At 44.5% G+C, this 16,589-nt stretch overlaps 1 long non-coding RNA gene across 1 annotated transcript in view; it reads left to right on the forward strand.

Moving 5' to 3' along the window:
• The window catches only part of LOC115364074 (uncharacterized), a 57,358-nt gene extending 42,478 nt beyond the window's left edge, over positions 1-14,880 (forward strand). The window contains exons 3-4 of the long non-coding RNA XR_003928634.1: positions 11,153-11,217; positions 14,341-14,880. This is a non-coding gene — a long non-coding RNA (uncharacterized LOC115364074). The remainder of the gene's footprint in view (positions 1-11,152; positions 11,218-14,340) is intronic.
• Positions 14,881-16,589: the final 1,709 nt, after the last annotated feature.

Below are 16,589 nucleotides of genomic sequence, written 5' to 3' on the forward strand. Positions count from 1 at the left end.
ATCCCTAACTCCCTCCTTCGGCTGGTCCACCCTCTACCAACCAGTGTGTGCCTGTCAGCATGTCACCCCAGGGTGATGCCCCTCTCTCAGCCCCTTGGGGCCCTTTTGACTCCGCAGCGCTCTGTGTTTGCCCAATCATTTGGGAGCCGGATACGGGGATGAATTGTTAACTACAGCAGGTCAGCCTATGCCCCACAACCCCCGGCCCTCTCCGCTCTCCCCCGACCTGCTGTTGACTCATCTCCATGGTGATGGGGCAGGAATTTGTTTTCTCTCATGTGTCCGCTGCCAGCCAGCTCCCCGCTGCCCTCCAGCACCAGCACCACCGCCCCCTCCTCTCTTCATTCTCTCTCCTCCTCTGAGTGTCCAATCGAAAGGCAGCTGGATGGAGTCATGTGGTCGCGAAGTGTTAGGGGTGTGTCCCACAGAGCGGAGAGGTGCTGTCACTGGAGCTTTGCTCTGCTCTGCTGGGAAGGAAGGCCTTAGGGGAAAATGTGTGTGATTTGTTTGGTTGGAAAGTGAGTCCAGTCATCAATGATTTCCTGCTGCACATGCACACTTTCTAACATTAACACACATGGTCAGAAACACATACAAGTGCGTACGCATGCACAAATACATCGGCCTGCTCCAACAGATACAGTATTTTGTGTGTACAGGGGCAGGACTTCATGTAGCTTATGATGTGTTGCAATCTGTGTATACTGCTGAAATCCTCCTCCTGCAGCGATTGTGATGGCCTTGGTTAAAATCATTCATCTTCTGTTTATTTTTACAGTGCAGCTATGAGAAACGCTAAACAGAGAGAGCCTTAATAGTATCATACCAAAGTCCATTTCCTCGCTTCACATAGCACAGTTACACAGCACAGAGCGACACACTGTCAGATCTCAAGTCTTGCATTCCTCTTTGGTATTTAAGACTTGAACAATATCCAGAGACAGACAGATGTATCCAGTGATTTTTAGCTGTAGGAAATGCTATCAGCTGCTCTCAGTGAGGTGAGGTTTGTTGTTTGGTTTAGCTGTGCTGAGGTTAGCCTGGTGCACATCTTACCTAAATGTTTTATTCCCATCGTTGTCTCAAATTATTGATGAGTCCAAGTGTGTGTGTGTGTGTGTGTGTGTGTGTGTGTGTGTGTAATGCGCGCACACGTTATTAGCTCAGGGCAGGTGAGTGTTTGCCTACCTGTCTTTCTTTATGAGGTGAGTGTTTGCCCAGGGAATGCACCATGTCCGATTTGTCATTGACTCTTATTGTTCAGCTCATCCGCCTGGTGCCTTGAGGCTGAGTTCTGCTGTGCCCTGGCAAGTGAGAAATATGTGCTTTTCTTTCTGTTTTTTCTTCCTCTTTTGCTCAGTGTATTTGCACATGTTCTCGGATGAAAATGTCATTTGGTGGGAAAGTATTAGAGACGGTGAATTTTATTCAGAATGAAAATCAGAGGCGTCCAGAACCTGCATCGAGGAAAATGCAACATGAATTATTGAACGGTGTAGAAAACACGAGAAAAATCGCATGTCATCCATTTCAGAGAATTCACAAAAGTTTTGATGAAAGCCAGGGTGAGCGCCTTGTCTCTGCTTCCCATCTGCGACTACATGGAAGGTTCTTGTTTTGGGCTTGGGTCAGTTGAAATCAAGAATTACACAAGTCATCAGACTGCAATTACACCACATGCAAACTGATGTGAGAAAAAAGAAATGAGGTGATTCAATAAGAATGGAATGGCTTTCCTAACCAGACACATCCTGTAGATATGAACCGTGATGAGCGTGGTGATGTGTGGTGGTGAGGAAGCCTCAGTGACCTCAGGACGAAGGTCTTTGGTTTAATCCCTCCCACCGCACATGAGTGGTTAGCAGAGCCATTCCGAATGGCATGTGTGGGTTTTTATGCCGGGTTATTCCTAGCACATTGTGAATAACATAATTTACTGTTGCATAACATCTTAAATAGTATTTTTGAGAGATTTATGTATGTGTGTAACCTTTTATTTGTGTATGTATGCGGATTTCTGTGGATGTGTAAGAAATGTAAGAAAGGTATGTTTGAACATGTGTGTATGTGTATGTGTATGCGTATGCGTGTGTGTATATGTGTGCTTACATGTGTTGGTGTGGCTGTCGTCCTGTGCCACCGTCTGGGTGGTCCTCACGGCTGGTTTGATGGTAATCCTCATGCTCCATAAATCAGTGTCCGGGCTCAGGCCGGGAGCTTATGCAGTGTGACCACCAAAGCGAGGGGCGCAGAGGCACTAAGCCGGGACCCCCAGCCCCTGGCCTGCCCCGGCCTGCCCTGCACTGGCACGGCCACACGTCAGCTCTCCACACCACCTTTAAAATAACTCGCCACGCATGGGTTACCTCGCAAAACAGTCTCAACCCCACATACGACTACGAATACAAGCCAGAGGGCACACTCATAAAACATGCTGGTGTTCTCTGCAGCACCAGAGTATACAGTTTCATGATTTACAACCTGAACAGTAAACATTGTGCATGACATCACAAACTTCTCCCTTACCTTGAAGGTTTTTTTATCGAAACTTTTAGATCATTATCTTGCAATTTTAAATTATTTGCTAACAATGCAACCTGTTTGTTCTGACTAAAGCTTTCGGGTGACTAGAGAGCTGCTCTCAGCTCAAATGTTTGTCTGACTGAAAGTGCCAAGATTAAAGCTATATCATGGTCTTTGTAGGCCATATACCTCTCTGTGAGAAAGAGGAGGGAGGATGAAGGCCTGTCCTAGCTGTCTGGCCGGCATACAGCTCTCCGCTGGGCTTTTATCTAGGGAGATTGGTTGCAGCTCGGCCTGGACCTGGCTCCCAGGGAGTGCACAGTCCTGAGACCTGTGGCATTAATAAAGATAATGCTGTTTGGAATAATAACAGTCAATTCTGCACAATAGAGGGGAGAGACAACAGAGAGGCAAGTGGAGAGGAATACAAAAGCAGCCAAGATGAAAGGCTGAAAGGTAGGCCTGTACGTGCACCTCTCTCTCTTGTGGGAACTGATGGAACCTATATCAGCATGCTCACGCACAACCCCACTCCAGAGTGGACCCCCTCTGTCAATTGTGACCCTCAAGTGCCACGATGCAGAAATGCAATTTGTTCTTTTGTCTGCCAGGATCACAGAGGGAGAGCTGTGACTTGTCTTTCTTTTTATTCCTACTCATTTTTTTCCCCTTTTGCTCCCCCCCTTTTTGATTCTTTTTTTTTTTTTTTTTTTTTTTTTTTTTTTTGCTATTGCCTTCACTGAGTGCAATTTAGTTTGATGAGCAGGTGGTCTTTTTTGAATCTTGCAGTGCTTTGGCTTCCACCTCTGGCGTGTGGGGCTTTCAGTCGGAGTCAGTCATGTAGGCCAGGATTAGAGGGGGTAGAAGAGGAGGAGGAGGAGAAGGAGGAGTGCAGTAAGAGTCTTGGTATGGGCGACCCCAACGCCCTCCAGTCAGAACCACGCAGAGTGCAGATTGAAAGAGTTATTTTGTAGCTAAAGCTCTCAGCCGCACCCCAGATGGCTTTTGTGCCGGGACATGTTTGGGGACAGAGTCCTTCAGGCTTGGTGAGTCCCCAGGCGCAGCAGGTAAAGCATTGTGAGCAGCGCAGACTGAGAAGGCAAATAGTTGCTGTCTTCGCACTTTTCCACCATGTATCAGAACAGTGGAGCAAAACAGAAAAAGTGGATTAGAGTGAAGGGAAGACTCTGCTTCTCTAAGCACATATCTCCACACACAAACACGCACACACACTGAGATTACAGCCCGTGACCATCCAGCCTAGTAAGACCTAGCGGAGCATTCCATCTGATGTCAAATACAAGCTAAAAGAGTTAGTAGCAGAGATGGATCAAGATGTTGCTGTGTCTGCATTTCCAGTGGAAGCCCTTTCTCCTCTTTGGCACTCTTTCCTGGATGTGGAAAACTGCCTGGACCAAATTACAACCTGCTCTCATTGCATTATCTTTGATCACAGTTTCATCACACGCCGCTAATTAACCCTATTGCTACTGAAGTGGATTTATGGCCCACCGTAGCTTTATCTCTGTCCAGCGTTCCCCTACAATAATCTCCACGGTTACGCCTGACCAAACAATCAATATTTTGTCAATAATGCGAAACAGGTGTGCCTCTCCAGTGTTGCCTTGCTGTGTCATAAAATCCCCTCAATCCCAGGAGATGTCTCCGCGAGGATCAGAGCTGTAAAACAAAGCAAGAGTAGTATTCGGTTGGACTGCTCTGTTCCTGATTCTCGGTTTGTCCTCCCTGTGTTTGTCATGGAGGTTTCACAAGTGGCTGCTTCCCCTCGGACTGATAAACAGCGGGGATTGGATCCAGACCCTGCTGGGTTCTCACTGGAGCCCCAGGGCCTGTAACCACACAAGCCGGGAATGTTCGTCATTTGTTTATTTATTGCTGATATTTGCCCAGTCCTAATCCCTGCCCGGATTAGCCTTGATGTGCTCCTCATCCCACCTTTTTCCACCAGTGCAGTCACTGACATTTACATTAAGAGAACTGCTAGGCAAGTCTGAAAAGTGTTTGTGCTTGCGTGCATCTGTGTGGGTGCGTTTATATATGTGTGAGTGTGTGTGCCACTTTGTGTCGTTCAAGGATGTTTCTAATCATGGATGTTTGACAGATATCCCCTCTAACTCAGTCCCATGTAACACTATGATCAGTGTCAATAGGAAAACTCTGTGACTGTGGCTGATATTTTATCCGGTGCCAGAGAATCTTGCTCTGTGGCTGTGCAAGTGGCTGGAGGCGCGTTGAGATTTAATAATTCATGGCTTATGAAAGTGTTTTTGTTTTTTGTGTTTTTTAAAAATTTATTTATTCATGTAGTGTTTTTTTTTTTTCCTCAAATGGAACACTGCAAGAGCCCTGTAGGAACCAATTAATCAAAGACACTGAATGTCAGCATGGCGTCATTGGAAACGGAAACTAGTGATGTCATGAAAAAGGAGAGAGTGGCCAAAAGTAGTGCTTACGTCTCTGTCCTGAGCGCAGTGAAAGTACTGGCCGAGAGTCACCTGGAGCAGAAAGGGAACAGGGGCTTACTGGTTAACTTGCTCAAGCTTGACCTTTTAAAGAATTGATCCCGAACGCCGCTTAAATCTGTTTGTAGTTTCAAAACATGAACACGCACAGGCCATACCACACTCTCACCCACACAGTGTTTTGTGGATGTGGGAGAGAGCTCTGCAAATCTGCAACAACCCTCTTCCCCACACACACACACACATACACATTCACACACAAATTCTTCAAGAGGGACAGATGTATAGCTTGCAATTATGTGTTATGTGTGTGGGCTAAAAGGTCAAGAGTTTGAGGACGACAACTTGTAGCTTTTTGGAGCAGCTAACTTAAACTAGTTATCTTAAACCTGCCTTAGAGGATCCCATTTCATTCAGTGAACCTGTGGTTTACAGACATGACTGGTCATGATTTTATATACACACATAAAGAGTCAGCTTGATCCACACTCAGTAAAACCTCAGGGACAAACACTACTAAAGTACACATGCCCTGAACCCCTCAGTGGAGACACTAATACTGGGTGTGACCGAATTTTGGACCATACCTCGGCATCCCTTTTTACCCTGTATAGAAAGACAGGTTTTACTCACTGCACATGGAAGCTGTCCAGCTGAGGCACAGCTGAGCTTCATGGGGTGCTGGTTAATTGGCAGCATTTGCTAAGTGCAGATATGCTCCACTATGCATATCTTTTTCAGCGTCCCCTGCACTGTGTGCCTTTTTAAAAGTGTCCTTTAATTGGCTGCACAGTCACAGTCTCCTGCTTAAACTGTCCCCTGTGGTACCTGAATGTGCCCTGAAGCCACAGGAGGCAAACCCCATATTTGGCAGCCTAAACCAAGGACCACAAACTTTTTTTTTTTTTTTCCTCTTCATTTTTCAGCCTTTTTATATTACCATACCTTAATCTTTTTCTTTTTCTACCTCTGTTTCCATCCTTAATTTGAGCTTTGAAGGTGATTTCTTTTTCAGAGGAACACTATAGGCCCCCTGAAAAGCCAAATCCGCTCAGTTTCAACACCTTTTCATATCCCTTACCTAACCAGTGTTTGTGTGAGTGTCTGCCAGCCTCAGAGCCAGGCAGTTCTGTCAGCATGGGGACATTGGGGCCTACCCCCAAAGAAAGGCCTCAAATTTGGGCTCCACATAGGCCTTCACCTAACTCTCCTGATAGATCGGGCCATGGCGTCTAGTCACTTCCAACCAGACTAGATCAGCAGTATTGAAAGACCTGAGAGCACTGTGATCCCACCATGGGGTGTATGACTGTGGCTCCGCCTGCACTACTTCTAATCCCCTTCCCTTTTAACCACAATAGGAAACATGTGCTTACTCTGTGTAGGGTACAGGCCCACCATGGGAGAGGCTGTTTACCTTCTCTCTAAAACTAACATTTCACAGCTCCTGTGACCACTCCTGGTTACTGACTCTGAGATTTGCAGAAGTGATAGAGGGAATTGTTTGGTGGCTTTTTTGTGTCAAACAAAATTCACCGTTTGGTGCTCAGTAGTATTGTCCCTTAGCTTCTCACCTCGTAAAATTAAACACACAAGCAAGGCTTTTTCCTCCACATGATCTACACCCTGGGAGGAGGGTGCAGCTGTCTAATTTATCTTATTAAAGGGCTGCCTGCTGTAACTTTGTTATCCTCTTTTCTGTTTCCACTCCTCGTTGAGTTATGGGTCAGCGTATGACACTGATAATTGCACTTCTCTGCTCCTTGGTGAGAGGATTAAGCAAAAATGAAGAGCTGGCCCTGTCAAAACCATCTCCCAAATCGCCCTAATCCACCATGTCGTATTTTTCCAGATGTTTGGGAATATATCCCATGGCCTCTAGGTTTTTTAACACCCAGAACGGAAGCTAAAGGACTCGACTGTATGGTCCCTGTCCCTGTTTTCAGTGGTAAGACCGTTGTTTATGTGCAGGCAGGGTGCTGCAACACGGAGAGATAGAGTGCAGGGTAAAACAGGAACCAGTGGCTGTGTGCCAACCTGGAAGACAGGAAATACACTCCAGATGAAGATACTAGATTGTGATTTATTTTGCCAGTGTGTGTGTGTGTGTGTGTGTGTGTGTGTGTGTGCTGTGAGAAATACTGCAGCGCCAACCGTAATGCATCGTGATTTACACCACAGCTTTTGAGAATAAATAACAACTTATTATGACTTTACTGATAGAAATATACACGTTCAACCTTTCTGTACGTAACATGCAGAGTTGCTGTTGCATTTACTGTACGGCGGATCCGGTTGAGTTCAGTTTGAGGATCCGATGACTGATTCCCGAATCCTAGCCAATGGCGCTGTGTGGCAGAATCAGACTCCTGTGCTCTGCAGGTGTGGCAGGTGATCTGGGGGATGAGTGAGGTCTTCCTGGGGCAGCCGTAGCCCCTCCCGACCCCCTTGTTTCCCTGCCGTACTCTGCCCTTCCCTGTCCTCTTATCTGAGCATCCAGTGCAATCTAACCCAGGGTGCGGCCTCTCTGCTCCTCCATTCTTTTGGCTACCACCCTCCATCTGTGGTCTTCTCAAATGTTGCCGGTCGTATGAAGAGAAAATGACCCCGTGAATCAACGTCTGTGCGACTGACAGAGGTCTGTCTGACAGCCTGCCTGAGACTGGTAACCACCACCTTCCAGCTTCCGACCTGCACATACTAAATGTGGCACCAAGCCAAAAGGAGCACAAAGAGATCGACAGCAGATCTGTTTAGGACTGATTCAGTCCTGATGGATTGTCCAAGGTTGATAGAGAAGTCATTTAAGTTTCCTTACAAAGCTGTAAAGACAAAATGACATTTGGTTCTCGATTCTATCTCTGCTGGCTGTTGGTTGGGCCAGCGGACATGCTGATGTAGTTGAAGGGCTTGCTGATTACCAGTGTGGAGCCTAATGTAGATCCTGTAGGGAAGGAGACTTGTACCTCCTCCAACTGTCTGGCTTTGATTAAGCATCGCAGTCCATCAGAAGCCAGCCAGCCAGCTTCTATTGTAATTCAAACGTACATAGAAAGAGTGGAGGAAAGACAGAATGCCTGTACATGTCTACAAGATTGATCCCTAAAGCTATAAGATGTGCACACATAGAAAAGTGTTCAGCATAAAGGTGTTAGTGTGCACATCATGTATATGGAGTAGGCAGAGCAGTTACATTCACCCGCTCGCTTGTTTCTCTATTCATCCTTGTCAATGGAGGAATCAAGTTCACGAAAAAATGAAATAAAATAGAAAAGTTTTCACTGAGCCTGGCAAATTTAATGCTCGGTTAGGCAGAGGAAACCAGTGTGATTTTTTTTTTTTTCTTTTGTGCTGAAACACATCAGAGCTTGGTAACCTGAATAGGACTTGAATCATTCGCGAATCATCTATCATTTGCGTACCCGCCAAACTCACTATAAACATGTTTCCACATGTGCTCATTCTGTGGAGGAGCTGCCAAACAGCAGTCGAGCCCTGCTGAAAGGAAGCTTATCGCAGCTTTCTATGATTTTCTTTGACAGAGAAAATTAGGTTTTGCCCTGTTTTACTTTGTTTTGTTCGGGTATGCTTCTTTTTTTTTTTTTTTTTTTTTTTTTTTTTTTGGTTTGGTTGTTGGTTAAATATATCTTAACCTTAGGCATATTCATATTCATAGTGGGCTAGTCAGTATACTGTATACACTGTATACATAAGCTATCTGCATGTAGTGAAAAAGTATTTCTAGGATTGGCTGATATGGGGTGGTTTGCATACATTTACAGAGACAGGAGGTTTGTGGGGCAAAATCTGATTAGGCCGTGTGTGTGTGTGTATGTGTGTGTAGGTGTGTGTGTGTGTGTGTGTGTGTGTGTGTGGACCTGAGCCCAGAGTTCTAAGTGTGTGTGGACTTGTAGACCTCAGCTCAGAGATGTAATCTGATTTGCAGAAAGGAACGGGTCGTTTCACATGACTGGTTTAAAGGAGCACTGGCGCAAGGTTGTGCCAGTGTCCCTGAGTGGTGCACATGCACGTGTGTGTGTGTGTGTGTGTGCGCGCGTGTGTGTGCGCATCAGCTCATGAGTGCAGCCACAAATGTTTGTTTCTGAGAGTGCACTCTAGAAATATGAGCGTTTGTTAGCGTAGGCTGCTAAACAGTAGAAATATTTGTGTTCGCAAAGGTGTTGAAGTTGCTGTGTGGTCGAATAAACCAGCATGTTGCATTTATTCAGTTGTTGTTCTTGGTTTTAAAGAAAGATTTATTTGGGAAAGGTTACATGAAAGTAAGGGCACTGCTAATTAGCTGACGATTACACATCTGGAAAAAAGTACGGCTCTGTTTGAGAGTCTGATGTGGGTTTTGTTTGCAACTTTCTGTTTACACATCCCTTATAATCAGAGCTTTATTTTGAACTAATGGACCATCAGAAATTATATCAAATAATTGAAATCATCCTATAGCCCCAGCCCTCTTGAGAGGACTGCAAGGATCAAATCCCCTGAAAGCTCTGCCTCTGAATCCTCTCTGTTTTTTTAACATTGTTTGTTGATGTTTTTTTGGGGTGGGGATTCTCATTTGTTTTTTCAGAGCTGGACGTGATCCATCATGTGATTTTCATTGGAGAGTGGCCTGAGGAGACGACCAAAGTAATAGCCAGTACGTGTGCATTTGTGTGTGTGTGTGTGTGTGTGTGTGTGTCATCTGGCCTTATGAACAAAATGCAGGTTGTTTTCCATCTGGGGGGATTATCAGCTGTGGTCATCACATACACAAGTGGAAGAGAGTCGGCCCTAGGAGATGACGTTTGCAACCATGTGTGCGCATCGGCTTGTGTCAACATGTGTCCGTGTGTGTGCGTGCTTGCATATGTGTAAGCATCCACAGCGCATAAGAAACTGCGCACACACTTGCGAGCTGTGTGTATGTGTGTGACCTCTCCCTTCATGCACTTGTCTTTGTGAGGAGATGAAGTGTTTGCGTGTGCGTCTCCTGTGTTTGTCTGTGTGTTTTCTCACATGCGTGTGGAGAAGGCTCATAAGCAAGAGGATGCAGTGGTCAGGAAGCTCTGATCCCATCAGGCATGTCAGCAGGGGTAGTTTTTCATAAGGTAGTAATCTCACCACACAAAGGGGTGTCCAATATTAGAGAGAGCCCCTACCCCTGAGCTAATCAAGACCTTACCAACCCTTCTCTTGGCTCGCCAGCCTTCTAAACATTACCTCATCTGGAGGCTTAGCCTAGCCACATGCTGCTCTAGCTTGCTGGCGTACATGATAACTCACTTACCTCAGTACGATAGCTCGAGAAAAAAAAAAAAAAAAAGGCTGAAATATAAGAGGAGATTTAAAAGAAATGGGACCAGCGCACAACTACCTATGGTGCCTTGTGCCAGTGAAAGGTATTTTAAAAGGGAGAGGAAAGAAAGAATCATTTTACCATGTCCTCCAGAAACTCTGGGAAGCAATTTGCTGGTATTCAATTTCTCTCCCTGCCGTCCTGTTATTGCTGTTTTCCCCTCGACTCTTGGAGCCCTAAGACCTGAAAAGAGGTTCTTAAGTTTAGGCTTTGTGTCACTTGGAAACAGTGCATTTGTTGCCAAGGTAACAGGTCTGGGACGGTGAAACCCCGAGCCAGAGAGCACCTGTGTTTGTGATTGGGCGAAGAGAGACCTGAGCTGTCACTGGTCCAGAGAGCACAGCTTCAGTCAAAAAGGTCATTAAAACCTGTGTGTATTAAGAAACTTGTAAGTCTCTACCCAGTGTCTGCCCCAACCTGCTAACCTTATAAAGCCAGCACACCAAATAATTTTGAAATGGTACAATGGAAAAACTACTTTAAGCGCTTCCATTCTCCTGAACTGCCAGGTACTGTTGCGATGCACTGAAACCTTAGATTTACAATTGAAAACAGGGTGGGGTGATCTATGTGGCAGTTTTATTAAATGCTTATTAAATGTTCTGTTCAGATATACTGGATGAGGGCTGAGTCATGTGGTCATTATAAGATTGCAGTTGGCCCAACAATGTCCTTTAAAAGAACAGAGAAAGCAGGCAGTACTTAAGCAGGCATCTTAAAACAGCGGTTATGCAACTTCACAAAACACTTCAACTCTAAATGTATTTATTTTCCCATCTTTAATCTCTTTCAGGTGATCTCAGGTGAGCCCAGAGGAGAAGTTGGGTAATGGAAAGACAATCTCGACTGATTCAGAAGGTAAGAATGACTCACATCTCATTTTTTCCCCATTTGTTTGAATATATGTATCATCACACACACACAGTGCAATCGGATACAGACACTGACCGTTGCTGTAAACAACTACCTAATGTGTGATAAGCTCACTGAGGAAACAGAGGGAGCTGCGGTAGCTCACACATACGTGAGACATAATCAGGGTTGTGGTGTCGTCGGCACAGTGCCCATGATCTTGCCATTTCTTTTTCTTTCTTTCTTTTTTGTGTAACTCCAGTCGTGACAGCATGGTAAAGAATGCAGTGGCACAGAGATATCACTTCAAACACGGGGAGCCTCAGATCCTTTCAGTGGATTGAATGAAGATATGCTTTGATGGCCCACCCCAGAGTCGGTAGCCTTCAAAGGGAGCTGTTGATGGGAGTGTGCGGGGCAGCCAGCAGGCTGAATGAAAGGTGTGTGTTTGGGACGCAGGGAGAATGAGCGGTACTGTATACGTGCTCCTCTCAGAGTAGCCGTGGGTGTTCTCAATGGAGGTCAAACATGTTTGACCCCAACATGAGTAGTCGCTCTCTGAAGAATTTAGGCCTGCATTATCTCCTTTTTTCCCTTTTTCTCCCCCCTGCTACCTAGTTCCTCTCCCTTCTCTCTTAGTAAATGAAGGGGAACTGTGTGTGTGGATGGCAGCGAGCCAGCAGACAGGTAGATGTGCTGATGAGGGAGGGCGATAGGGGCCGGTCTCAGCCTCAGCCCCAGGCACAGGCAGACGCACACGGACAGGCAGAGACTGACGGGCAGGTTGGGACCTGGTACTGTAGGCTGATGCTGCTATATTGGCCCGCGTCCAAGGTGAAGCACAGGAGAGAAATGTGGGAAGGAATGGGCTAGAATGGGGGACTAAGGGAGAGCTTGAGAAACACATGTACAATAAGTTTGGTGGGACGTGAGGCTGAAAAGGTGCTCCGTGAGGATAGGTAGTAATAGACAGGGGAAGGTATTAACACGTTACGAGTTTACGGAATGAATAAAAAAGTAGCTTTGTGGTATCGAGTGCTTTTTTTTTTTTTTTTTTTTTTTTTTGAGCCAGTAATCAGCTTTTTTCTCTGCTACATTTCCCTTTTGTACCCTCGCTGTAAGCCTATTACCTGCTCTAAATGTGAGATATAAACGTGATGTGAGAGCTACCTGAAAGGAAATGCCAAGATGTTAGCCGTGTAGTTAGTAGAAGAAAAAAGAAACAGCTGTCTTTGAAAGTCGTGCGACGGAGGAGAACAAAACCCACAAACTGCTGTTCTATTGTTATATATTTTATATGTTATATTGTTACATTGCTGTTAATATTTGTTGTTGCCAGCAAATATACCTGGCCACAACAGGTCACACTGCTTTATATCTAAAAAAAGACATAAACTATAAAGATATCCACTTCTAAAACACTCCCACAATCATATTGAAGTAGGTGGCACATCACATTGGTGATCAATCTGTTTTAAATTTCATTTCATTTGTCCACTGTGGGAGGGAGAGAGGGAAATGGAGAAAAAGGGAGATAAAATCTCAGTATATCTTTTGTTTGAGCCTTGAGCTGCTTCCTTATTCATTCCAAAAAAATGTTAAATCAACAAGTGTTGTTTTTCATTATTTTACATTGGCTCGCACACTGTAAACAATAAAATGCAAAGAATTTTGATTTGATTTTTTTTTTTTTTTAACAAAGTATTATTTACAGTTTCTTGAGCAAGATTCTTAAATTGAAAATTTTACTTTTTACTTGAATATTTGAGTATTTGATAATGAAGAGTGTGACTGCTGTTGACTTAGACAGGGATTGAAGTGAGAAACATAGTGGGGACAGAGTGCTGGGGAAACAAGATGGAGAGAGAAGGTGATCTGTGAGGCCCAGCGAGGGGAGGGAGAGAGGAAGGGGAAAGAGGAGGGAGATGAAGGAAGAGTAAGAGAGTGAGGCCACGTCCTACACGGCGGTGGAACGTGACTCCTCGCAGGTAAATGAGCTCAGGGTGCAGACAGGCAGAAAGAAGATGAGAAACATTGATGGATGACTACTTATCCTCTGACACATTGTTCCTTCCCTGTGGGCTATGGCGTAGACGGGCCGGTTCCGTCACTTTGCTGCCATGGCAGCCCCGGGGTTGAGTGTGCGGGGGCAGACAACATGCTGTCATTTTTGTGGGAAATTATTTGTAAGAGGTGTGTGTTGGTGTAAGCGCAGGTAAAAGCTAAGCGCACATTGTCAAAGAGGCCACCCACCTGCATTACCTCACCTTGGGATGTTCGGGTGTCGTTTGGAATCAAATCCAATGATAACAACAGCTGTTATAGAGCGGTCCAAGTTGTTGTTGAGAAAAACGCTGTGCTCTCACATTAAAAAGATATATTTTGCAGCTAATTTATCCAGCTGTTGTTTTGGAAATAAAATCAATTCCCCTTCTGTGTTCTCCCATGCGCATGTTCCACACCGAGTGATATTCTATTATCTGATTAGTAGACTTTCTTTAATCATCGAAATGAGACTTACCTCTCTAATCAGGATTTTTCCTTCATGCAATCCACCCATTTATTTCTGTCTCTGGGGCAGAATAGCTGGGAGTGATGTGAGGTTGACTTCTTAAGCCTTGTACTGGACTGAAATATAGCGAGCTGCAGCTGCACTGCGAGCGAGCCCGGTGATTTGAATCCATAGTGCTGGAATCAGCACACACACACACACACACACACACACACACACACACACACACACACACACACACACTGTCTACAGCCTTGATCTCACCACCACTAGTAATGTGATAATTGTGTGCTGTAGATGAGGTCCTGGATGGTTCATCTGCAACTTTTTGACATCCCTTTGAATCCTCTAGGCTCTGTGTGGAAAGTTTCTGAAAGCAACCAGATCCGTTCTGTTAGAGTGATCAGCACGGCTCGCGTCTTGATCGATTTTGTCTATTCTACAAATCTCTGGTCATCTGAGACAAACTTATTTCATTTTATCTTAAAAGAATAATTTCTAGCATTTGCTTAAAAATAATGTACATTCAGTGATCATTGTCACGGTTCAGGATTTAAGCAGCTTTTTTTTTTTTTTTTGGATTCAGTCAATCATTCGTTTCTTTATTATGTTTCTAGGAATGGAGAGGGCCATACTTAATCCTGGATTGGACTGTGGATCTACATAGACTGCAGCAGATGTCTGTTCCTGGCATGGCTACTGACAGCATGGGCCGTGTCATTAACAATCTGTCTCTCGGGATCAAGCGCCAGCAACTTGGACTGAGAAGTTGTGACATAAACTCAGTGGGACTGTGGAGTGTACTCCCCTCAGACAGTATGGAACAGCTCAGTCAACCAAATCTGGAGAGGTGCACTATGGAAAAATCAACTCAACATACATTTAGTTAAGCTAATGGATCTACATATTGTTTAACTTTGATGGATTTTTGTACAAGGGTCCTACACTGAACTTATAATAGATTAACATTTTCCAAAATGTACATCTGCTTTCTATTTTCGGTGTTGATTCACTGTACTGCTACATCTGTGTAATTGTGAATGCACTGTTAGCAAGCATGAGAATTGTACATGAGAAATAAATGAATGTCATTTTCATTTTTAATATTATTTTATCACTCAGACATTATGGACAATAAAGACTTCCATCACAAACTAGCAGTTGTCACTGAAGTGTCGTTGAAGTGCAAATCTGTTGCCACTGCATTTCATTAGGATGACATATTGGCAGTCAGTGTGTTAACATTAGATAATTAATCCTGTCAAGGAGTTTTCATCTGCTGCTGATTTATGGCTCTATAAGTTTTGACGAGTATGTTTGGAGTGAGAGGAACAGGTTAAGACAAATAATACGTCTATAATGAGACAGTCTTTTTGTTCTGTCATTGCAGATACAGATCCAGCAGACTGATAAGATGGTTTCATGACACTATACTTTTTTATGTGTCTGCATTTTTGTGTCTGTTTCACAGTTGGCCATGGTAGTTTCATTACCAGTTAGTCCTGTATTTATTGGCTAATATGTGCCAATCTGCTAACAGGGGACTATTTGGAATGATATCACCCTCTTATCTCCTCTTTTCAGGTAATGAGCAGTCGAGTAATGGTGAACTTCAGAGTGAAAATGCAAATATTCTTAATAGGGAAGATTGAAGGAAAATTGTTAATTTGAAATCATAGGATGTTGCTTCACTAATACCTGTGTGAAAATATTATTTAACACTACAAATATTCTTATCATGAATGATTTATATGTCATAGCACATAATTGTAGTGCATCCCTGAATAATGCCCACACATCTAACATATTTTTAGGTGTATAACCTATTACATCGTGTATTCCTCCAAAAGACTACATCATGAAAAATGTGTTGACTGGCTGAGTTTAGTCTTTAGTCACTGTGTTGTCAAGAGAGAAGTGCTAAATGTCACACTGTATGTCAGCACAGGTTGAACCAAAGGGAATTTTCACCAGCTCAATCATAAAATTTCCCCAAGATACCCTCTTCTGTGGAATGAGACATTCTGCTGCAATACAACAATTGCATTTATTGTTTTCAATAAGTTTGAGTGAGTCCAACAATTCAATGGTGACTTTCCATTCAACTGTCTTTCACTGTCAACTTCAACTGTGACTCAATAAGGTTTGGCTCAGAGGGGGAAGCTACAGGCCCGGCGGGGGATGGGATATTGGTGCGGGGGTGTGGGGTAGCGGAGTTGCTACGGGGTAATTATTCTTCAAGGGGTTGCTTATTGTCGTCTTTCTCTCTGTGATAAAACAAAGCCGACAAGGCAAGGCTCCACTGCACCGTGTTTAGCCTTTTATTCTGGCGCTTGACAACGTCCTGACAAGTTGTTCAAAGCGTCATAGGGATCATATTAAGGATCAAATTTGTGGGGAACGAGGTCATCGTCATCTGAAAAAGAAGGGGGTGCGCAGGCCCTGCGCTGATGTTTTGGAAGTTGAGCTTCATGACATCTTTATGGCTCTGCTTACGGTCAACAACATTAGCATGTCCACAATGCACTTCCCTGCTTGCCTGCCTCTCTTTTTTTTCTCCTTCGCTTTTTCTCACACACATACACACATACACAACTCAGGGGAAAAATGACCTCTCTGCAGCTCTCAATTCACTGCACTTCTATAGCCCTGAATGGACCAGCTCAACAAAAGGTGACATAATTTTCTCAGGGTTTGATTGGCCCCCTCCATGCCACAGGATGACATCATGCAACTCCCCCCGCAAACACCACCAGCACACAACCTCCCCCTCCCTGTTCTTGGATGCTGGGTTGCCAGGACAACAGAGCTAGGCCCAGGCCGTGGGGCAGGACTTGGCAGTATATTGCTGCTTGGCTGGCCATAA

The sequence above is a fragment of the Myripristis murdjan genome, chromosome 8 (assembly GCF_902150065.1).
Source record: "Myripristis murdjan chromosome 8, fMyrMur1.1, whole genome shotgun sequence".
In the NCBI taxonomy this organism is placed as follows: Eukaryota; Metazoa; Chordata; class Actinopteri; order Holocentriformes; family Holocentridae; genus Myripristis; species Myripristis murdjan.